The sequence below is a fragment of the Malaclemys terrapin genome, chromosome 1, assembly GCF_027887155.1.
Source record: "Malaclemys terrapin pileata isolate rMalTer1 chromosome 1, rMalTer1.hap1, whole genome shotgun sequence".
In the NCBI taxonomy this organism is placed as follows: Eukaryota; Metazoa; Chordata; order Testudines; family Emydidae; genus Malaclemys; species Malaclemys terrapin.
In genome coordinates, this window is record NC_071505.1 from 59305275 (window position 1) to 59329793 (window position 24519).

At 42.2% G+C, this 24519-nt stretch overlaps 1 long non-coding RNA gene across 2 annotated transcripts; it reads left to right on the top strand.

Annotated features, from left to right (window-relative positions):
- Window positions 1-9457: 9457 nt before the first annotated feature.
- On the top strand, window positions 9458-23445 carry LOC128835667 (uncharacterized). 2 transcript variants are annotated; one of them, XR_008444685.1, is made up of 3 exons: window positions 9458-12377; window positions 15811-15931; window positions 20645-23445. It is a non-coding gene; the product is annotated as an uncharacterized LOC128835667 (long non-coding RNA). The 2 variants fall into 2 exon arrangements; XR_008444686.1 differs by having other exon boundaries at window positions 9458-12368.
- Window positions 23446-24519: the final 1074 nt, after the last annotated feature.

Below are 24519 nucleotides of genomic sequence, written 5' to 3' on the forward strand. Positions count from 1 at the left end.
CCCCATCATCTGCTGCCAAGTGTCCAAGCTCTCTTCTTGATTACTCTATTTTCTGGTCCGTTCCTGCCTGTCCTGGACGCCGGAACGAGCTAACCTGACTCAAAGCTCTCTATTCCAGCATCCTCAGTGTCCAGCTTTCTGCTCAGGCTCTTGTTATATTACATTTTTCTTTTGTTCTGTCTCTAAAATCATACACAATAGTGGGCTTTTAAAACACTAGCTGCATATTTCCCTATGTGGATTAAACAATCAAAGCCGCTTACAGGCCTGGCAAATTATATCAATTTATACAAAGACTAAAAAGACAAAAACTAAGCGAAAAAACCCACATCTGTTTTTTTCTCAAATGTCATACTCTTTGTGAAATCCGTTAATGAATTGAGCTTCAAGAACCAGCCTGTAATAAAATAGCACCATGTCTCTGTATCATCCTAATAATAAATTCTGTACAAAAGATACAAGACAAAGTAGTCTTTGTTTTTTTTTTTATGTAAGTACATTAAATTTGCTTTTTCCTATTCAGTAAATGCTTGATTTATACTTCGCCTTTTGTAGCCTGCTGCCAGTGAGATACCATATTTTCTGGTACTGTATTGTGCACAATACACATTTGACAGTATGCTTCATGCATCATGTGAGAAAAAAGTTATTATATTCTTACAGTCAATAATCAAAGGGTAATTCTAAATTTTCTGTAACAAAAACTGGCAATAATAAAAAAAACCATTGACTCATGCACATTCCAAAAGAAAATTAAAAACAATAGTTCCTGTAATTTCAGGAAGGTCAATATACCACAGTCATATTATAACTTTGCACAATTTCTTTGGTTCAGCAGATTAACGTTCCCTGCAGTTTTCTATTTAAAAGTTAAATTGTTACTTGCTTCTATCTAGCATTATGCTAAAAGAGACAGAGAAGAAAGAGAACTTTCTAGAAATGTTCATTCCAATGATCACAGTTTTCATGGGCTGCATGGACTGGAAGATAAACTCCTTTCTGAAGCCTAATTCAAAAGACTTTTCACTGTGTTCTCCCTTTCATCATTCTTCATTAGAAAAAACAGTGTTTCAAACCATCATGTTGCCTATTATGAGAAATAATAAGGCAAAATAGTTATGTAAATCTCAAGAGATGTAACATTTACACAGATTTCCCAATAGTAATTGTAGAAATATTATAGCATATGTTGTTATCCACACAGACAAAATCCCTATTCTTTTGGGGCCCGACCTAGATTCTTGCCTCTATTTTAACCTTCCTGTCTACAGTATTCTATGACTTTGATGTATAGGCTAAACAGTAAAAGGACTCCAGTTTCTAAGTTTCTTGGTTAGAATGAAGTCCCCTGGTAGGATTCTATGTTATATCTATAGATTAAGTTAAGTTTAACTGTTTTCCTTTGAGATTCCACTTCAAGGAGACAAAGGTCAGATTTCAATTAGGGTCTAGTTGATGATTCACTGTTCCAAATAATAAAAGAACCTCCAAGCATGTTAGTGAAGTTGGTACAGTCAGTTTTTGGAAGGAGAGAGAACCAGGGGAGGAGTAAAACAAACTCCTCATTGAAGAAAGAGACCTGGGCCCACCTTTTAGTATTTAGCGTGGCTGTACTGCAGTGTGCAGTCAGTGCTAAGAGAACCTAAAAACCAGGTAAACAGCCTTCGAGGATTCCACACATGTAAACAGCCCTTGGTGGATCATATCCAATGATAACAGCGTCACTGCTACTTTGAGATCTCCTTCCCAGCTGCTGGCACAAGGGGTGCTGAAACAATTTGTATACTGTAAACCCTGTATATAAAGAAAACCACTTCAAGCCAGGGGTTTCCATCATATACAAGATTTACAGTTTGGTTAAATGGCTCTCAGCACCTCCAGTACCCTTAGTTCCAGAACTTATGGGCACAGGGACCTGAGTGAAGTAAAGGGGTATGGTCTGGGATCCCATGTGCCTTAGTCCGATCCTAGTCTGCTGTTTTGACCTACAGACTCCATTGGCATGTGTAACGCACATGCAGCTTTAAGTATCAAGAGGGGTAGCTATGTTAGTCTGCATCTGAAAAAGCAACAAAGAGTCCTGTGGCACCTTATAGACTAACAGATGTATTGGAGCATAAGCTTTCGTGGGTGAATATCCACTTCGTCAGACGCATGCAATGGAAATTTCCAGAGGCAGGTATAAATATATAAATATAAAGAATCAGTCTGGAGATAATGAGGTTAGTTCAATCAGGGAGGGTGAGTTCCTCTTCTAGCAGTTGAGGTGTGAACACCAAGGGAGGAGGAACTGCTTTTGTAGTTGGCTAGCCATTCACAGTTTTTGTTTAATCCTGAGCTGATGGTGTCAAATTTGCAAATGAACTGAAGCTCAGCAGTTTCTCTTTGAAGTCTGATCCTGAAGTTTTTTTGCTGTAAGATGGCTACCTTAAAATCTGCTATTTTGTGGCCAGAAAGATTGAAGTGTTCTCCTACAGGTTTTTGTATATTGCCATTCCTAATATCTGACTTGTGTCCATTTATCCTTTTATGTAGGGCTTTAAGTTACACTAGGGGTAACTAACCTGGCACATGTCTGCTCAGGAACCCAAAAGTGGGTTTTATGCCACCTTTACACCACTCTCCTCTGCTGCAGTGTGAACTTCAGTTGCAATTGAAGATCTGTTTCAGCATCTGGCTCTAATTTTCTATTCCATTTACAAAGGATACTTTGAGGACTTTGGTACTTCTAATTTTCTTTCATCTTGTTTAGCATATGTTTTTCCTTATTCTTTTTTCATTTTCCGGTTTTTGTTTTGTTTTTGTCTTCTTACAGTTTGACACATATCCTTTCTTCCATAAGAAAGAAAAATGATGTTTGTAACTAATTTGCAGTGTTCATTGATATAATAGAGACTGGAAAGTTTTCACGAAAAAAGAGGTGATTTTACTGAGGTTTAAAAACATTTATTTAGTATTTTTGGTGTCCTAGGTATCTCCACCCACTGTCAAGTATTCCCTTTGACAGTCTACTCTTAGAATTTTGTGGGAAACATGGGGGTCTACAGTTCAGCTATGGACTTCAGGCTCACATTCAATTTGAAACAGATGAACTTAGGGTTTGGGAAAATGTGAAAATTGCCCCTTATGGCAAAAATGGCAAAACTGCATTGCAACTAAAAATATCGTGAATGGCAAATGTACCAGTTTTACTGCAGGTAAACATCCCTTAGACACAAACTTATTTTTCAGTGTAGTTTGGGATGCTACTGAATTGTGCTAAACCTATGGAATTGTGGAAATTCTTTGTCATCTCACCTCATATTTGATGTAATTGTGGTGATGTCTGATGTCATCATTTTAAGGAAGATAGAGCCTGGTCAGTTCTTGTATAAGAGGCCTCCAAAGAAAATGCAGAATAGTGTAGAAATTGGTGTTGGTGATTTAGCATGTTGCACTATTTTCTCTGAGCCATTATCAAACCTTTTCTCTAGCATGGTGTGATGGGACGCAGTTGCCCTGCACTGGTACTGTGAGGGTTAACTCCACTTTCTGGGCTGAGGAGGCCATGCCCCCACGGCTCTCCTGGGCAGGCTCTGGTTGCAAACTAGGTATAAAAAGGAGCAGCTCAGCTCATTCAGTGCTGACTGCCGAAGAGAGAGGATGCATGCTGCAAGCTCCAGCCCAGGAACTGCAGAAACCCCAGGTGGCAGAAGCCAGGGAATCTGAGACTCTGGAAGACGCCCAAGGAGTGGTGGAACTGTTGGGAGCCTCACTGACCGAGGAGCCCAGAGACCCTGAAGATGCCGGGACCACAGCATCAGGAACTGGGTAGGAAGTAGTTCAGGGAGACTAGTTGTGGTCCTCCGAGTGGGGTCAGCATGTTTCGGGCAGATTTCACGTGGACCCAGTGGCAGGCATACTTGCCACTGACAGGGCCATGATCTGGGACCCAGTGGAGCAGGGAAGGCCTGGGTCTCCCTACCTGGCTGCCACCCACCTCAAGGTGGCTGCCCACTCCCCTGAGAGGCCACTAGACCATGCAGCCCCAAGGAAGGGGCAGTGATACTGACTCTGGTCACTAGGTCATGTGGTCCTGAGAGAGGGTGACCTTACTAACTTGTCCACTAGGCCATGCGGCCCCGAGAGAGAGCGACATTATTGACTCTGGCCATTGGGCCATGCAGCCCTGAAAGACGGTGGCCCTACTGACTCTTGTTGCTAGGCCATACTGCCTGGCTGAGCTAGGTGGCCACGCTGACTCTGACCACTAGGTGATATGCCCCGGGCGAACCGGGAAGCCATATTGACTTGGGCCATTGGGACCCACAGCCATGTGTGAATGGGCTGACACTCTGACTCTGGCCATTGGGCCACACAACCTTGAGAGAAGTGGCCCCCATATTGACTTTTACCACTAGTCCACAATACCTCAAGACAAGGGGTGCTCATTAGGACATGACCCGGAGGAAGTAATTACTGTACCCCAGCCCAAGAGGCGATGGGCCGCACTTGCCCCGCAACACATGGCATCAAATGAGATGTACAAGTGTTTACTCAACACTTTTTCATATGTTTTCTTGGCCAAAGTATGTGTGCAGTGTCTAGAGTGCATGAGTTTACTTCAGTATCAAGCTATAGAGTTAATGTTCTATTAGAACTAAGGGCCTGTACACTAAACTATCTTCTTGAAGTGTTTGGGTTTCCAGGTTGCATTAAGTTGTCATTAAATGAATGCATTATATTCTTCCTCCACTGGTTTACAAACCCATCAAAGGCTAACTTTTATAAGCCAACCTTTACAGTTTTATTCTCACACAAAGTAGTATTGCAAATCTGCAGAACTTCTTTCTATGGTCACATACAAATACTGATTTTCTTCTGATTTGTAGAAATGTTAAACTCAAAACTCAAAAATTTCTAATGGAATTCCATGATTTGGATCCATTTTACACCCAACTCTGTTCCTGGATTTTTTGTGGAGTTTGTGTAATGTTTTTCTCAAAGAACGTACCTGTTTTCTTTTTTGGTGTCTCTAAAACATCTGGAATGGGATGTATTTGTCTCCCTACCTAGTTCTGTCTTTTCTCTGTTGAACTGCCTGTTCCCATCCAGAGTTAATTTAACAGCAAGATTTTGTGTCTGTGTGTGTTTTTTTAGTTTTGTTTTTCCTTTCTCTGTTTCCTATTGTCTCGTCTCTTGTAGTCTTAATGCTTGATTTTTTTCCAGTGACTTACACATTGTGTGGTCACTTGCAAAGGGAATGGAGAATGATATGGGCCAAATCTCCAACTGGGGTAAATTGTCACAACTCCATTAACTTTGAAGAAGCTACACTTCTATACATAAACTCAGGATTTAGCAACATTATTCTAATGTGGTAGTATTTTACATTCACTTTGCAAAGGTGTAAAGGGTGCAGACAGTGCACAATGGGGCCCTAAATCTTGACACACTTTACTTTTTCTCTCTTTTTTGAACACTTCAATTTCTTCTGGCACCCTCTTAAATTCTATTTCAATAACCCTTTTTATCAGTCTGCATTTGTTTGAAGTTGATTCTGCTCTATTGAGGCATCTTCCAGCTTTGTCACTGTGGCTCCATTCTAATTTCTTCTTCACAGCTTCATTTATTTTTTATTTGTATTATTTTGTGTGCATTCTTCTTTTGCATAAGCATAGTCTAAGAAAATGATGCAGGTATAAGCTTGATATTTTTGTCTTCTAATCTTATTTTCAGGGCACTGAGGTTCTGACAGATTCTCCCATCATGTAGATGTATTCAGCTTTCTCCAATTCAGTGTTTTCTTATCACACAGTCACAGTCTGATCTTCGCTGATATCTGCTCTGTGGATGTTTTCCCTTTTTCTCATTGGGGCCTGAAAGGTTATTAAATGATGTTGTTGTTTTTTTTTAATTCCACACTTACAATACAGCTTTTCTAATACCGTGGAAGTAGAGTATCCTTCTGCTGGGTGGGGATTACGACCCACTCCACCTTATTCAAATGTTTTCAAACCCCAGCATTATTATTTGAATTGAACTGTCAGCTTGTATGCCTTCCACATACATACAGGTTTCACATTGTTCTGTGTCCTTATCCAGCATCCAAAAATCTGTCCAGCATTAACTGACTCACTAAGGACTGGCTGTTAAGCCGCTAAGCACTGTTAGTGCCTGCTAACTTTGGCACCTAAATTTCTAGCATGGAGATCAGGCACCTCCCTTCCAGCCTGGACTTAGGCACCTAACTCCCTAAAAGGTGCAGAACTTAAGATACACCTCTCTCCTCTGCATCTGCTCTTGGCTAGTTTAGGTGACTCCCAACCTTGTGTGCTGGCTTTTGTGGATCCCATTCTTGGGCCTTGGCTACACTTGCGAGTTACAGCGCTGTAAAGCCTCCCCCAGCGCTGTAACTCACTCCCCGTCCACATTGGCAGGGCACTTACAGCGCTGTATCTCCCTGGATACACCGCTGCAGGTACTCCACCTCCCCAAGAAGTATAAGAGATACCACGGAGTGGCTACGACTCACGGGTGTGAGTGTAAACACTTGCAGCGCTGTACTAATCACCTTGTCAAGTGGCCAATCCTCTCCATTGTTGTGACCGGCTGCAGGAGTGCGGAAGTGCCAGTTTCAAAGCTCCTACCACAGAGAAAAAGCAAACAGTTTGCTGTTTGCTTTGAGTGAGTAAATGAATGAGCAGGGGGCGGGAGTTCGGAACTTGCAAAATAGAGTGCTGACATGCTCCAAAAAGCACTTTCTCTCCCCCCACGCTCCCTGTCACACTCCACCCCACCTCTCACCCCCGTTTTGAAAAGCACGTTGCAGCCATATGAATGCTGGGATAGCTGCCCATAATGCACCGCTCCCAACACAGCTGCAAATGTTGCAACTGTGGCCACGCCACTGCGCTGGCAGTTGTCAGTGTGGACAGACTGCAGTGCTTTTCCCTACTCAGCTGTATGAAGACAGGTTTACCTCACAGCGCTGTACAGCTGCAAGTGTAGCCAAGGCCTTAGGCTCCTCTTTCACTCTCTCTCCATGAATTTTATAGGAAGCCTAAGCATCTAACTCAGGGTTAGTGCCTAAACACATAAAATTTAAGTGCTGCAATGCTGAGCTTTGCAACACCTAAATCCCTTTGCTAATTTAGATTTTGTCAGGTAGAAATTCCTATCTGCCATGTGTTTTCTCAAACGATGGATCATGAGTTTTTTACCTTCTTGGTCACATAATATCTCTCTGGGGTTTTAACTTGGAACCGAGAAACCATCTAAAAGTAAAGTTTAGTGGCAACCTCTTTTCGTGAAAATTTTTGGTTTCAACAAATTGACATTTTCTTACCAAAAAAAAAAAAAAAAAGGGTTTTGTTGGAAAAATCCCTTACCAGATCTAATCAGGGACAACATCCACTGAAGTCATTGTTTTCCTTGTACTCAAAGTATCATTTATAGCCAGGGTGGCCAAACTTATTGACCCACCGAGCCGCATAAAACAATCTTGAGAAGTTCAAGTGCTGGGGCAGACCTGCTGGGGCTTGGGGTGTCAGCCTGCAGGGAGGGTTGTCTCGGTATTTCAGCCTTGTAGGAGGTGCCTGCCTGGGCACAGAGCTTCAGCCCTGCTCTAGCTGAAGCTCCGAGCCCCAGTAGACATGCCCAGGGAGGCTGAAACCCCGAGACCCCGCCTCCTCACAGGGCTGAAGCCAGAGGCGACACGTAGGGGGCATGTGCCTGTCCCAGATTTTTGCCAGGGTTTGCTGGCTGTACTCCATCACATGGTGCTGCTGGACCCCCTCTTTGCAGGGCAGCTGCTGGAGCCGGCAAGCTGGGAGCTGCAGCCATGAGGGGATGTAGGGATGCATAGCTCCCGAATCGCCAGTCCACAGGCGCGGCAAACTGCTCCCATGGCTACGAGGCAGGAGTGACCTTCAATCCAGCATTTGTGTTTGGGAAACTTATTTGGCTGATTTGATTGTACCCTCGCAGCTGGTGTTCACGCGCTCAAGAGATGGGTTCGTTATCTTATGTGCATGTATACTGCCTGGCTCTTCTATGCGCAGGAATGTAACCACTAAGAAGAGTTGTAAACAAAGCCAGGAGAGAAATAAAAACCCCAGGAAAAGTTTTCCTGGGAGGCTTTTTGCAAGAGGCTTGTAAAGCTCTCTGGCTACCAACAAACCTGGCGTTCTGTTTCCTGCGTCGTCACCACAGCTGGTGACCCCGACGTGATGCCCCTCTACTCACCGGCTGGATATGCCGAGCGCGCCCGCGGCTGTTTGCCGCCCCTTATTCGTGAGTATGGGGGGGAGACTTTCCAGTGCCCAGAAGGAGCACGCAAGAGAGTTACAAAAGATTATAAGGCAGCGATCATGTGTCGTTGTCTCGGTCGCTCATATTGAGGACCTTCTAAGGGAAATAGATCGCCAGTGCCCCTGGTATCCGGACTGCGGGTCATTACAGCTTTTTGATTGGATACGGATTGGGATCACCTTGTATAGTGAACCCCGTGCCCCAGTTCAGCACCTGCTGCTCTGGCAGCGTTGTAAGGAGGCGCTGGAGGGGTTCGGCCCTGAAGGCCTTAAGCCGGTTTCCCTTTTGCCCCCAGGTGATGGGCCACCCCCCTCCTGCCCGCAGCTGACCCCCCCTGCGCCGCCGCCCATGGCGGCGCCCCCATGCCTACCGGTCGGGCGGGGGGGCGCTGTCGCCGCGGCGGTGCAGCCGGTGCGCAAGGCCAGTCTCTTGACCGACGAGGAATCCAAGTGTGGGTTCGAGGCGTTCCCCGTCTCTAGGCGGGATAATGGAAACGGGGGGCGAGTAGTGGACTGGGAGGCTCTCCCCTACTCGGTTCTGCACGAGCTCCGGGGGATCTTGAAAGGTGTGTCAAACGGTTATCACTTGCTCCCCCAAGATTGGAAAGACATATGTCTCATGGTGCTGTCTCCCGCGCAATACGTTGTGTGGGACAGCGAGTACCAGCGAGAGGCGCTTGTAGCAGCAGCACAAGGTGGGGGGGCTTATCTTGCTGAGCAGTTATATGGCACAGGGCAGTTTTCGGGCATCCCCAAGCAGGCGGTGGGCACGCCCCAGGTAGCTTTTCCCATCATTGGCCAGTGTGCCCGTCGCGCGTTTCGCAGGGTCCCCGCTGCGAGCGAGTCCTCTAAGTCCTTCGACCCTGGCGGAGTTGCTGCAGGCGTGTACTGATGTAGGCACTCAAACCCATCAGATGGCCCTGCTGACAGCTGCCCTGCACAAGGGGCAGAAGCCTCAGGGGAACTGCTTTAACTGCCACCATCCATATTGATGATTAGGCGTACGGCCCTCCCCCCTCCGTTGGCTCACTGATGAGCCCGTATGGGTTGCGCAGTGGCCGCTTTTCCCCAGAATATGTGCAGTATATATTGTAGTAGAGGTATAAGAAATGCAAACCTACCAATATAGGTTGTGTTGTCTTGTTCAGATCACTGTATGTTTGAAAGCAGGAGTTAGAAGTAAAAGGCAATCAAAAGTCCGGGAAAGTTAATTGTGTCCCTTTTTAAGTAAGAATCTTTAAGCCGTGGATAGCTTTGGATCTGGAAGCAAGCCAGAAAGCATTTGTATTAATGCAAGTTTCTAACTAATAAGGTAGAAGCCACTGAAATCTAGGCTGCCTATGAACAAATACAAGGAAACATTTTAAGCAATGACTGACTGCCCAGAAGGGGTAGACCTCTGTTCTTTTGTTTTTCAGATCATCAGAGAAAACGGATGCCAGCTGAACAGCATTCAATGTACCATGCATTTACTGGCACAATAGGGATTATTTTTGTGTTTTATGGCAAAAATTGTTGTTAAAAATTTGCATACCAACAGTCTTTGGAAGCAAGGACATGGAAGGTTAACCCACTCCCCATATTGCCCATGGGATCCTTCTGGCTACCTCAGATTTCTAGCCAAAGGGCTGGGGAGGGAGGAAAGCAATTAGACACCTGAGGTTGTACCAAGTGCACTCCTCAAAAGTCGGTGTGCTTGTCCCGGTTTGTTGCTCCAAAGCTCTGTAATAAAGTTATTTTACTGGAAGAGTGAAGGTTTCCTTTGTAGGTTAAAAGAAGCCGAGAAAGGGAGAAGAGGAAAAAGCACAGAATGCGTTAATTGAGAGGAAAATACAGCTTGCAGGCTCATCCAAGGCCACAGCCAAAACTTGGCTGACCCCCAAGACAAGGGGGGGCTTAAATGTGCCCGAGCAACTATGAGATCTGCAAAACACTGCCAGGCATTAATGAAATGTGTTAGGTTTCTTTTCTCACAGGTAGAAAAGTGCTACCCAAAGATCCTAGCAGCCCTGCCATTTATTAAAACCAGGAGACTGAGTCTATGTAAAGTCCATCAACGAAAGACTGCTTTGGCTCCATGCTGGAAAGGCTCTTTCCAAGTCCTGTTAACCACCAACACCGCTGTGAAGTGCCAAGGATTGACTGCCTGGACCCATGCTTTTCACTGCAAAAAGACCCCTCCACCTCGGGAGGACTCTTTGACTGATGATAAGCCTATTTCTTCTTCTAGCCCTGCTGTGCCTTCTGGACAGCAGGAAAAAGGAAAAAAGACAAGGTGAAGTGCTAGTAACCTCTCCCTTGTCCACTGACAGACCTACTGTTGCTCTGAATTTTTCCAGAAAAAGCAAAACCATTACAGGGTGATGTGCTAGTAACCTCTCCCCTGTATGATGCTAAACCACACTGTTTCAGGAAAAGAGAAGAAGGAACACTTGCTTCCTTGAAACCACAAAGTCCAGGAATTCCTGACTACAAGAGACATTAAGAACTGACCCTGGTGAAGAAACAAAAAATTATAACCTGGAAAAAAAGAAACTTGTGGGACCCATGCTTGGGAACGTGGTGTTGATTGGATTTTGGGGTTTATTCTACAGGCTGCGCCCTGTGTTTTGAATAAGTCCTTCAGTATGTATTGCCCTCCCTAATTGGATTTTAAATGATAAGTACCAAAGGCACCTTGTTGCCATTGCCCCTGCTATCTCCTCTATTACACTATTACCCTTGTAACACATCAAAATACAGACAATGACCCAGAAGTTGCTGACAGAGATGGTATTGAATATCACTGAGGCTGGGAAGGCATTGCAGTGGGATCTAGCATGTTCAGGCTTGGCCCACTGCCCTTACAGACACATCAGGAGTACCATCTGATCTGTGGCCATAGAGACATACTTAGAGACTTTCTAGGTAAAAGTGCAAACGTTCTCAATGCTCCTTCCAAGCATATGGACCGGTTGAGGGGGTGTGGCCTTCCACATACCGAATCCTGCTGGGTCCATGGGGAGGATGCATGTGGGATTGAGTAATTCACCAAGACATCTGGGAAATTAGACTACCTGGTATGCCCAGTTAATTTTAGTCAGTGCTCCTGGGATTACACCTGACAGGACGCTTACTTTTTTTAAGTTAATGACAGCTGTGTGTATGTTAATGACACCATATTACAAGACATGCAAGGTCTGTTAAGTACCTGCCTTGTTCCTGTCTGCAAACCACCCAGCAACATCTGGGGTGTGAGACAGTAAAAGAAATGTGTTGTTTTAAGCTTACTGATAATAGTTTTGTATGTAATAGCAAATTGATATGCTGAAATGTTATGTTTAAGCTATCCGCTAGGACGTTTTTCCTCCTTGGTGGGATTATATCTAGTCATAGCCACCCTTAGAGTGGATAAAGACCCTTTTATAGTATGGGGTCCTAGTTTTGATTTTTGATGTTTTACTTTGCTGCTTTGTTTAATGTTTACCCAATCTAGTGACATTGTGCATGCTACCCTGCGAGAGTGTTTTGTTTAAACACTGCATCTATAAAATAAAACAGGGGGGGATGTAGGGATGCATAGCTCCCGAATCGCCAGTCCACAGGCGCGGCAAACTGCTCCCATGGCTACGAGGCAGGAGTGACCTTCAATCCAGCGTTTGTGTTTGGGAAACTTATTTGGCTGATTTGATTGTACCCTCGCAGCTGGTGTTCACGCGCTCAAGAGATGGGTTCGTTATCTTATGTGCATGTATACTGCCTGGCGTTTCTATGTGCAGGAATGTAACCACTAAGAAGAGTTGTAAACAAAGCAAGGAGAGAAATAAAAACCCCAGGAAAAGTTTTCCTGGGAGGCTTTTTGCAAGAGGCTTGTAAAGCTCTCTGGCTACCAACAAACCTGGCGTTCTGTTTCCTGCGTCGTCACCACAAGGGGAGGCAACGGCAGACAGTTGGGAGCTGCAGGAAGAGCTGCTGCTTTTGCTGCTTTCTCTCCAAGCAGAGTGAAAGTAGCGGCCAGTCCCTACAGCTCCCAGCTATTTGCCGCCGCCTCTCCACGCAGAGCTAACAACTGAGAGCTGCAGGGAGGGGCCACTGAGAGTAAGAGGGGTATGTGTGTTTGGGGGTGTATGACTCAAACTGCTGGGGGAGGTAAATCTTTAAATTGTGTCCCCCTACTCTCAGGAGGCACCAGTTGTCTCTGGAAGAAGCTCCTAGCCCCACTACCCCACCGCAGGGCAGAAGCCCTGAGCTCCCAGCCCCCTCAGTCTGGTAGGCAGAGAAGGGGGTGGGATGTGTGGGACCCTGCGAGCTGCACTTTAATTGTAAAAGAGCTGCATGTGGCTACGAGACACAGTTTGGTCACCCCTGATTTATAGTTTGTAAAACAACTTGGGATCCTTTTGGGATAAAAGGCTTTGTGCAATGTAAGGTATTATTTATTAATAATATAGGCTTCAATCTTGCAAAGAACTCTGCATGGGCAGAATCCTACTCATTGACTTCAATCATTTTCACAGGCATCACTGCAGGTTCAGGGTTATTGACTCTTAGAAGAAACTGAAACAAAATTGCAGTTATTAGGATTAATTGCAGTTAGTTCATTCCAGCTGTGGTGCACCAGTCCCAAAATACCAACAAGGATGCACCTATTACAGCTGCACTCACCCTAACTCCAAACTTTGTAACTTCCCAGTAGAACTGAAATAGACATTCACAGAATAGGTATAATTTTGTATTCTACATTGCTCTTTGATATCTCCTCATGATCACATTAATCCTCTGATGACCTTTTTATTTCAAGAAGCATAGCTCCTTCCATACTGCCTCTAAAAATAACAGATCTGCTGAGGTGACTAACCTCTAAATTATTTTTGCCTTACTAATCAGAGACAATAAATAAAGAAGCCCTCGCTCTTTGCTGCATCTCCAAATTCTGCCTTGTGCAGAACAATATTCTTCTGTGCAATCCAAATTTGTGTGTGTGGGGGGGAGGGGTTAAATGCCAGTATTGAGTGATATCTGTATATTTAACATTTATAAACTGTCAGAGATTTCAGTAAGACAGCTCTATTTCTCCCTGGTCCCTTGACATTTCCCCCCCTTCTTTTTTAGAGAAACTGAAGGGCTTTAGTTTTCATTGCCTTTCCTTGACAGAGATGCCACAAGGTATCTATACATCTTGAAGGCTAACACAAAATCAATCTGTGTGATTATGCAATTTAACTGCATTTACAGTGCTAATTTATCTACTAGCATCTGTAAATTACTTTATTATAAAAAATTCAAAGGCTTTGCTGAAAGCCAAATTAGGCCTGGTAGCAACACAAAAACATTATCAACAAGGGAAATCTCTAAAAGCACCAGCAGACAACAAAACATCAAGTGATGTGTAGAAAGACATAAAATGTGATATAAATTTATTAAGTGCTGACTATTGTTGTTTTAGTTGAGATCCGAGTAAAAGTGCACTGCTGCTGGCTTTGCCAAGTTGCCCTACAGGGAGCCAATTTACCTTTCTTTCCTTTTTTACCTGTTGTTTTTGAACACTTTATCCTTAAACTCATGTTTACCAATAAGTTATAGTCATCCAGTTAAACTGAAGGGAATGTCCTGGACTTTTGATTGAATGAAGACAAAAACTGTCATCCCATTTGGAGACTTGGTAGCTAAAAGGCTTTAGTCTGCATGTTTTAAAATGAAGGACATTGAACTCCAGGTTAATCATTTATGCCAAGAAGCAGCACAAACAAATAAATAACCTGGTAGAAAACTAATGAACTTCAAACATCAAAGGCAAAACTCCTATCCATTAGGAGGTCAGTGTGCTAATGTTGCACAAAACTGCACAGTAATGATTTGTGATGCCAAATCTAATACTAAAGGAAGTACAAATTCTCAATGAAGTCAAGACGAGAAAAAATTTCCCACCAAAGGCTAGAGATTGCAAAAATCTATCTCTTTGCCCTCATGAGTACTACTCAAGTTCTTTTTGCAACCACAGGGATTTCTTGTGTTCAGCTAAAAGCCTGGTGAAGGCAGAAAGCTCACAGACATTTAATGCAAAAGAGCCAATAAATGCAATGACATAACAAAATGGTATTAACTTTGTTTGTTTCTTCTGTGTCCTTCATTCAAATAACCAAAGATCATATATCTGCTAATAAAGGGCCAATCACTTTGAACATTCAATTTGCAGGCAATGGGTAAATCATTGTTACGTCAGGTATGAGTCTAATGTTTGCCCCCTGATTTCACAGCCCAAACAGATTTAATTGTGTCTGATGTGCTTCCTATTATCTTATTTTAGTTTTAGGTGACCTCATAATACTTTTTGTCTTTAGTAATCATATTGGTGGCATTTGGCACCAAAACTCTCAGGAAAAACTTCAAAGTGCCTGATAATATGAAAGTTCTTTAATTTAAAAAGTAAAATACAATTATAAATCCCTTGTAAACATGCAGTCTTAGAGAAACACAACTATTATCATGTAGCTGTAGAAAACTACTGCAAATTTTTGTTTTAAAAATATCTTAAAGTGATATCTTGTCAGATTTAAGATTATACCTAATGTGTGTTCTGAAATGTGAGCATATGAGTGCAGTGTAAAATATTCCAATTGTTATACTACACCACCTGTCATCTAACTAGGTACAAACTAGGCATGTGGCCACCTCAAAATATTTCATGAATGTATCCTATTATTACCCCCATTTTACACATAGAGAACTAAGGCACATTGAACTTGGGCAAACAATTCAAATTTCATACAAGAAGCATGCAGAAGAAGCAGGAATTGAATCCTCCTGAGTCCCAGTCTGATACCTTAACCAGGAGACCATTCTTCCTGTACTCACTGCGGCAGCTGACTGCTTTCAGAACATATATTCATTAAATACTGACTTCCAACTGAGGTGAGCTTACCAGAGCTTCCTTCCAGCTTATGTGATATAACTACTAATAGATCAGGACTCTTTTTTGAAGTCAACTGTAGTAAACTTCAGAACACACACTGATGTTGGGGCCCATACCTATTATGTCAGGTATCTATAGGATATGAAAAATATTCCTGTATGGATTAAAAAAAGAAAGGGAAAAACTAAAATTAAATGACAGGTTTCGGAGAAGCAGCCGTGTTAGTCTGTATCCGTAAAAAGAACAGGAGTACTTGTAGCACCTTAGAGACTAACAAATTTATTAGAGCATAAGCATCCGAAGAAGTGGGCTGTAGTCCACGAAAGCTTATGCTCTAATAAATTTGTTAGTCTCTAAGGTGCCACAAGTACTCCTGTTCTTTTTAGAATTAAATGGTCACTTCTGAGAATAGTGAGACTTGAGAATGAGGGATGAAAAGGGAAAACTGAGAGAACATGAATGGAGAGGAAAATATAGCAGGGAGTGAAGAAGAGAGACTTTGGACTAAGAAGAGAAGAGGAAAGAGACAGTAGAAAACTGGGGAGGGTGCAGAATGTGGCATGAGACAGAATTAGGAGAATAGAAATGCATCATCAAGTAGAAGAAAAGTTGAAAATATTTTCACAGAGAGAAAAGCAGAGACCGTGAGGAGAGAGAAGGCAAAAATCACTATAGAGAAATGAAGAAGAATAAAAAAAGGAAGAGCAGCAGACAAGGGAATAAGGAAATGGAAAAGGGAAAATAAAAGGTAAGAGAAGCTTTTAGATTTGGTGGATTTTTTTATTTTTTTTTTAATTATTCATGATCGGTACATTTTATTGTATTTCCCTGGCAGAGATTTCACACCCCCACATAAAAGGATGACAGAATGTTTGTTACTGTGGGGATTTAGAGGTGAGCTGAAAATATAACCCATAGTATACCATTATAGGTCGAACATCAGAAATAACAGGGGTAAGAGGGGCATTTAGCACACTTGTCATTTAAATGTATACTACCTCCCCTGTAGCCTGATTTAGGATGTACTAATAATATTACTTTAATTCACCAATTTAATTTTTATTTAATTTAATTGTATTAATTCATAATATTAATAATAATTAATTATTAATAGTATGGGTTTTAGGTTCACCAATCTGTTTTGATCAGAAGATAAAAGTTCTTGTACTGAATCAGGCTCCATAGAATTTACAAAGGACCTTCAGGGGTATGACAGGAAGCTCATACTGGGACAGATATAGTCTTAAAGACTTTTTATTAAAATTAATAGTAAGTAAATGGTAAAATAATCAGAGTTACAATTGTGTTACTACTATTCAAAAGATACATATGATAATATAGAATTATATGCAACAAAGCTTTGGTTAATATACTCACACCCATCCTTGATAACTTGGTGGTAAGAGAGACAGGACCAGCCTTGCAGTTCAGGTTTCTCAATTCTTGAGTGAGGGATGCAGTGCTTAGAAGAAACTAATGCTAAGAGCTATTAGAGCGAACGTAGGGTTTACTTGAGTAACTTAAACTTAAAATCAAAACCTAATAAACTAAGAATAAAAACTTAGGGAAACCAAGCTTAGCCTAGTTCCCTTGAAACTTAAAGTTTAAGAAGAACAAGTATAGCCTACTAATAGTCATCGTAGATAGATAGAATCGATAAAGAGAGAGTAGAAATAGAATATTGTAGCAAGGTGGGTTACCTCTTTTATAGGGCACAAGTGCCAGAAATACTTCCTCCTATGCCCAAATTTCATTCCTCACCCACAAAATGTTAGGCTACTCTTACTCCATAGGCTAGTATGTTTGTGTGTATTGATGACATGTACATACGCACATAAGCTTCCTTGTGGTATACCTGTTAAGTCTGTGGGTACAAATTGAAAAACCCTTTAGTCCATTTCTTCCATTGTCTATTAGTCTAGATAAAAGGTCTTAGACATATGCGTGGATACTTGTCTATTTAGGTAACAAGATATAGATCAACTTTATTTTTCTGGGTAAAAGGTCTCAATATAGATATGCTAACTTTGCCTTAGCTTATATACAGGGTTTTGGCCTGTAGGTCTCTTGCATTACAGCCAAACTTAGGTTTATAAATTTATATTAAAGCATTACAATAAATGAAATATGTAAACTATATATAATGCATATATGCAAGCAAGCAGGTTAGTCCTATAGGCTACACCCCACCCCTTTTACAAATCCTGAATTGCAGCTCATATAAATCTTTGGGTTTTGCTTTTTTGTGACTGTGTAGTATGTGCTGTGTTGCAGCATGGGAGGGAAGTCCCTTTCTGAGATGCCAGTCCCTACAACATCCCCATTCCTGTAAACAAATAGGCAGTGGGGAAAGAATGTTCTAGAATGAAGCCATCTCTGGGAGCAGAGAGATTACCCCAGTACAATCCAGGATAACAGTATCAAGAACAGGTCAAGGCACATTTGGAAACCCCCTGGACAAAATGGATGTTATCAGACTCTGCTTTTGCGCCAACATCCTCCCCAATTAATAGACCCTCCAGTGCCACTTTACTTCCCCCAACCCCAGACAGGGACAGCCAGGAGCCATATTGTGGTAGTGAGGGTTGCAATGATATTTTCCAGCCATCCCTTTGATCATTCTCCTTGCATGTTGGATCCATTATCTTTTCAGGGCAGAAACAGTTTCTTTGTATGTAATTATATATCAGTTTGCACCATGAATCCCATTCTAGAATGATGCCTTTAAGTGCTACTGTAATACAAATAATATAACAAAAAGGCATTATATTAGTCTACCTGGGTATCTGAACATGCTCTTCCTAAATCCAATGAACCCTGACTGAACACAAACCCTAAAAAGTATGAATTTTCCTGTGTGGGAGAACTATAACCTTAATCAACTGAAATCTTACATTGCTTTAATTTGTCACAGCTTTAAAGGATTTTAGAAGAGGGTCTATTGATAAAAGCATGGCTTAGATACCATCTATGAAACAGATAGAGAGGTCCCTGCAAACATGTTATAGCAAAAAAATCGACGCCTGGGGGGGAAAAAATCAGACATGAAAAATGCATATTTAAATGCTTCTAACTTTGGTGCAGATGCCCCTCTAAGTTGAGCCTCTATCAGTAAGGGACAAATCTCTATAGTGCTATCTGCAGAAAAACATCTGTTCCTTTGAACAAATAATACTGTTTATTTGACAGGAATAATGACATACTATTTTCCCAATACAAATATAATAACTAGAGAAATATGTATATATATGTTCCACCTTTTCATCATACCACCAGCAGCTCAACAAGAGGATTAAATGAGAGAAAGGCAATGTCTTCAAAGAGCCCAGACTCCTGAGCAAAATGGGATAAATATCCAGCTACCTGAACCAGCGCTGTACACCACGTTTCTGAACACTTATTCTGGACTCTTTGGCATAACAGAGGTGAATCAGGCCCAAATGAAAAGAGAATCTCTATGATCTGTCCCTGGTTTCTGGCAAACACACTGCCACAAGGACAGCATAGCTGCTCTGCCCCCTTGCAATTGTTGCCGTGTGAGCTGCTCCTTCACCTGCCTGCACCATGCAACTCAAGCACTGCTGGCCACAAGGAAGAAGCGAGAAGGCCATGGAAAAACTCCCTTTCCAGAGAAAGGTTAGTAGAGGTGATGGAGTTAACACAGGGCAGGGTCTGAGCTCAGGTGAGTGCAAGCACTACTGTTGTCATAGCCCAGCTATCCATGTGTAAGCTGTAGTAACTAAGGCCCCAAAATTCGGAGCTATTACTATGTTAGATTTGCCCACGCAGCAAGATCTTCTTTTAGAAAAGAGAGCTAAGAGAATAAAAATCCAAGGACTAACAGCTAGATTTCATCAATAGTCTGAGAAAACTCAGAGTTGCTGCAGCCTTTCACAAGAGTGTACCACTAGGGCAGCTAAAGAGACTTCTCCTTTTTCCTCTGTCTATGAATAAGTAGATGAACTAAAATCATATTAAATTAATATCAAACATTGATATTACATGATGTTTTGGATACAATAGTAAATTAGGGAACTTGATGGAATCTAATTAAAATGTGTATAAAAGGGAAGTGATACAGTTTTGGTCAAAATATTGTAAATGTTAATGACAGGATTTAACCTCATGGGGAATCCTGTTAGGAAAGAAAAGGGTTGCATTCATGTTGATTTCTTTCAGTTTAGTGATAACGTGAAGAAGTAAGGTTAATGTTTGCAATCACATATGCTTTTGCTATCAAGTTAGTGAAATATACATGCGCTGAAAGAGGCAATAAATAAAAGTTTGAAACCAAATATTGTGTTTATGAACCAACAGTGTTTTTAGACTTGAACACAGAGTGGATTAATCAGAAGTGTAACTGTTTGATCAATAATGCAAAGACCCCAGCTCAGCCATACATACCAAGGTCCCACCACTGTTGTTAAAACAGAACAGAAAAGAAAGATTTATACAGCTGCTCTGGCCTGCTGGAGAACTACAGTTTGCATAGTTTAATGGACTGTTAAAACAAAGAGCATCAACAAATATGGAGGGAACTTTGTTAAAGAGCATCAACAAATATGGAGGGAACTTTGAATTGAGTATTTCATCAACTAGGAGAGTGTTGATGGAGAAAATGCAACTTAAGTAAGCATAACTGCAAAGTTGGCTAAGGAATGCACTGCAAAGGGGCCCAGGGAAAGTGGCTTAGAGATGTAAGTTGCCACCAGGGGCAAATCAGACAGTATTCGAGGTGTGTTCCAAGATTGTTGTACCAACATCTGTGGCCTAATTTGTTGTACACAAGCTGGTGTGATAAAATGTATTGCACATAGAGACTGGAAAATTCCATTCCCACTTGAAAGAACTCAAAGCTGATATCTCATTCCCTGATTGGTTGGTGAGAGAGGATGTCTCTCATTTTGGTTGGACATTTCACGTCTTTTGGAAGAAATATGGGTCACCATCTGATTGGCCCAGGCCAGCACCTCTAAGAAGAGAAACCAAGTAGGACCACACAGCAGAAATAGGATAAAATGGCCCTTCTCCTTCAGCACATCACCTCCTGAAAGCCAAAGACACCTGGAAGGGACAAGACTGAGGTCCTGGGCCAGCCACCACTTTCCTGGTAACACCAAGTACCTATCTTTAACTGTTTAACTTTAACTGTTAAACCTTCAATGGTTTCCTTCTATTTTCCAACAATTTGTGTTGCCTGCTAACGCACAAGGGAAGATTATAGTCTTTCACTCCATTTATGTTTGCAGTGTCAACTCCTGCTGTGAACAATAACTGAGCTAAGTGAAAGCTGACAGCTGAACAAAGATCTGGTGATAAGTAACACACTGGCTTTTTCTTGGGTGAGGACCCAAATCAGTCAATTGACTACTTCCTGAAACACGGTACTTAATTAGTAAGGAAGTATACATGCTTGTGTATGTGTTTTAAAGATTGTTACACTGTGTCTGTTTTGTTACAGGTTCCAGTCAAGCAGGGCCGGCTCCAGCATTTTTGCCACCCCAAGTGGCAAAAAAAACCCTGAGAGGGACTGAGGGACCTGCTGCTGAAGAGCCGGACGTGCCGCCCCTCTCCGTTGGCTGCCCCAAACACCCGCTTGCTGCGCTAGTACCTGGAGCCGGCCCTGCAGTCAAGATTACTGTAAAGTAGCTTTAAAACTGAACAAGTTACTGTTGTTAACTAAGATTATAGAACACTGTACATGTGCTATCATAGTTAATTGTTTCACGCTGCCTTTCAAGTTCTAGGTGTACATAGGCATAAAATGAGATCAAGTATGCATGCTTTTTGACTTGCACTCACTCTAAACAGTACGTCATAAGAATTTTATGTTAGGGCTGGTCTAGAAACTAGATCAATTTACCTATGTTGCTCAGGGCTGTGAACATTTTTGTGCCCTATTCACCATAATTAGGTCAACCCACCCCTGGTATAGACGTAGCTAGATCGATAACAGAAGAATTTACCCAATTTACCCACTCCCTCTTGGAGAGATGGATTAAGTAAATCATCCAAAACCCCCTTCTGACGATGTAGGAAGAGTCTATGCTATGGCACTACAGTGGCACAGCTGCAGCACCATAGCTGTGCCAGTGTAGCATCAGTAGTATAGACGTGCCTTTAGATAGATAGGAGTATTTGTCAGATCCCGGCTAATATTATTCACCGGGAAATAAGTTAAAAGGGTTGACTAATATAGATCCTTTGGAAAGGATACCTTGATGAATTGGCATGCAACTAATTGACCACATTATTTTGTGATCTAGCTTTGGCTTGTTTTCTGTCTGTTGTGTTAGCAACACTGGAGTTGATAAAATGAGGCCCTATTCTGAGGGACTCTGTCAAAAAACTGAACAAAGTTACATTCCCTAGATAGCTACTGAGTGTAAGTGTTATTTTCAATTGTGGTTGTGTGATTTGATTCCAAAAACATGAACAATTATATTGACCAGCTTTCTAATTTATGCAGCCAAACCATAGTCCAATACAATGTTTGTCTTTTATATTCTATACTACTACTGTTAAGGATAGTGAACAAAGCTTTGTGAAACTAAATTCAACTCCAGTCCTTTTCTTTAATCAAACAACTGAAATTAAAAGAACCCTAAAAAAAGATGTTACAAGTAATCAGTTAAGCAGTTGCTTAACTAAGCTTGGTTTTATACCCGATCTTTCTGACAAAGCACTCTGGCCAAAAGCTCCAGAGGATAAGGTGCTCTCTGCTCTCATCTTTTGGTGAACTGGGGAAAGAATAGTCACAGAGGTGCTTCATCTCTGTAAGTTAGTTACCCAGAACTTCAGATGGACAGGAGTGCCAAAGGAGCAGGAGATCTCTTCCCCATCTATTGGTGAACAAATGGAAGTATGGCTACATAGAGCTTTATTTGCATAAGCTTTCTGTCCTGGATTCCTCTGGTGACATAACTGTACACAAACTCAGAATTGGTTGGGTAGTGGAATCGAACTGAGAGATTGAAAGAGTTCTTATCTTGGGGCAAGGACTCTGCTCCAGGGTCCTTATATGTTGCTGGTTCTTTTCTGCTGAAGATCCTGTGCCATGGGGAGGACTCTTCAGCAGGAGATGAGGCAGAAATGTCTCTTTGCTGAAGCTTTAGAGCTTCAGAACTGAGTTAACTCTGGTAATGTTCCTTCTGTCTAGCCACTAAATGAGGCTGAAATATCTATGGTTGGCTTAAGAGGTGGAGCCTCAGGACAGGACCAGGCAGCACTTTCCAAAAAATTGAAGACAGTTGTGCCTGAGATGTTAACTTCACCCTAGTTATTTGGGGCATTCAGAACATAATGCTACAGTTTGATTTAGAAAATAAGTTTTTTCTGGCTTGTGCTGCCTCATCCTATTCTGCAGGACAGAGCAAGGGTAAAGCTAGGTCTTCCACCTGCTGCCTGCTACTTCATTTAGCTGCTGTTGTCAATTCCAATGCAGTGGGAGGCTTCCCTGCACACTGGTGTCTGCTGCTGCTGCCACCTAACACAGGCCCTTGAGAATGTCACTTGTAAGAGGAAAGAAGAATAAGACTCTGAAGGTGAGGGTTGGTTGTACTACAGGTTACAATGAGTTTTGCAGCTGATATGAATTTTGGTTTAAATATATCCACGTGATGAGGGATGAACATTTTTTCAGGTTAAGGAAACCCACAATCCATAGAATGAACAAATAAAAATCTCCATGAGAGAGTATATAATGTGCTACTCAGAATTAAGGAATCTCTTCACATTAAAATGGTTAATATAATACAATGAAAACAGAATTTCTTAACATCTTCCTTAATTGTACATAGCTGCATACACCATGGGATATCTTTGTGTTACTGTGTGGTTTCTTGAAGTGGATATCAATTGGTGTCATTCTCATAGATTTTCTTGAGGATTTTTGTTTGGGGAAGATTCCTTCTACCTCCTGCAATTTTTTGACTCATGGACTGATTTGGACCATCTGTCTTTTTTATTTTAATTGATCTTTGCAGGAGAGTTCTGATGGCCCAAAAAGAGAAGTGATGAATACTTAAAAGGAGACTCAGGAGCAGAGAGTTAGGGGCAAGTGATTTTTATTTTATTTCTATTTGTGAACCGGAGGTGGAAGTTGCTCAGAATTTAGACTTCATGTCCTTCCCATAACAGATATCTTCTAAAAATAGTCACATGGTAAAGGATTCTGAGAGTCCCGATTTCAAATGGGACTTGGTGTTATTCCATTGCTTCAGACTATTAAAGGTCTTGCAGTAAAGTTGGAATCTAAAATAGACTCTGTAGCACAGGCACCGACTTTTCAAAGTGCGGGGGGGGGGTCGACCCCTGGCTCCACCCCAGACCCTTTCCCCAAGGCCCCACCCAGGCCCGGCCTCTTCCTGCCCCCGCTCTGCCCCGTCCCGCCTCTTCTCACCTGGTTTGTCCCTTCCCCCAGCGCGCCGTGTCCTCACTCTTCCCCACTTTCCCTCCCTCCCAGCTATGAGGTGTGCAGGAGGCTAGGTGGGGGGAAGGGGAGAGGCACTGATGTGCGGGTCCCACTGGCGGGTGGGAGGTGCTGGGTGGGAAGAGCTGATGGGGGACTACCGGTGAGTGCTCAGCACCCACCATTTTTCCCCATGGGTGCTCCAGCCCCAGAGCACACACAGAGTTGGCGCCTATACCCTGTAGGTTTTAGGACCTCATTTTGATAAAAAATATATATTTGAAGGAGCAATAAAACTCTGATTCAGCTAATATACATAGTCTGAGACTTTCTAAAGCTTTCCAGTTTGTCTTGATTAAAGATAAGGTTTTGCACTTCACAGAAAAGTTAGTCTTTGGGGGAAAAAATCTAAAAATTCTAACTGAAGTATATTCAGCATAACTGAAGGTGCTAAAAGGGATAATCTAAATGGGACATATTTGATTCTAGGAAATCATTTTGGGTCACAAACCTTAAATTTGTGTGTTTAAAGGTTTTTTTTGGATTCCTACTAAGAGTCAAAATTCTCAGCTCCCTTAGGTGTTTCAATGGCAAGGGCTGGAATATATTCAATATTCCATGCCCCATGATTTCTGCTGTGGGAGGAAGTACTTTCTCAAATATGGTTCTTTTAGCATGAGCTAAAGTTCATGACATATTGGTAAGGTATATGGGTGCTATCAAAGTATCTGCAGAATCTTATTAAGAGCTCACAGGAGTTCCACCGATGAAGATTGAATCAGTGCATGGAGTGACTAGCCTGGCCTAGCTCAGCTCTTCCCTGGTCAGCCCTACCAGCTCTCCAGAAGATCCAGTGTTGGCTGTCTCAGTTGCTAATGGATGCCACAACAGCTGGAAGTACTACCATTGTGTGGCTACAAAATGGA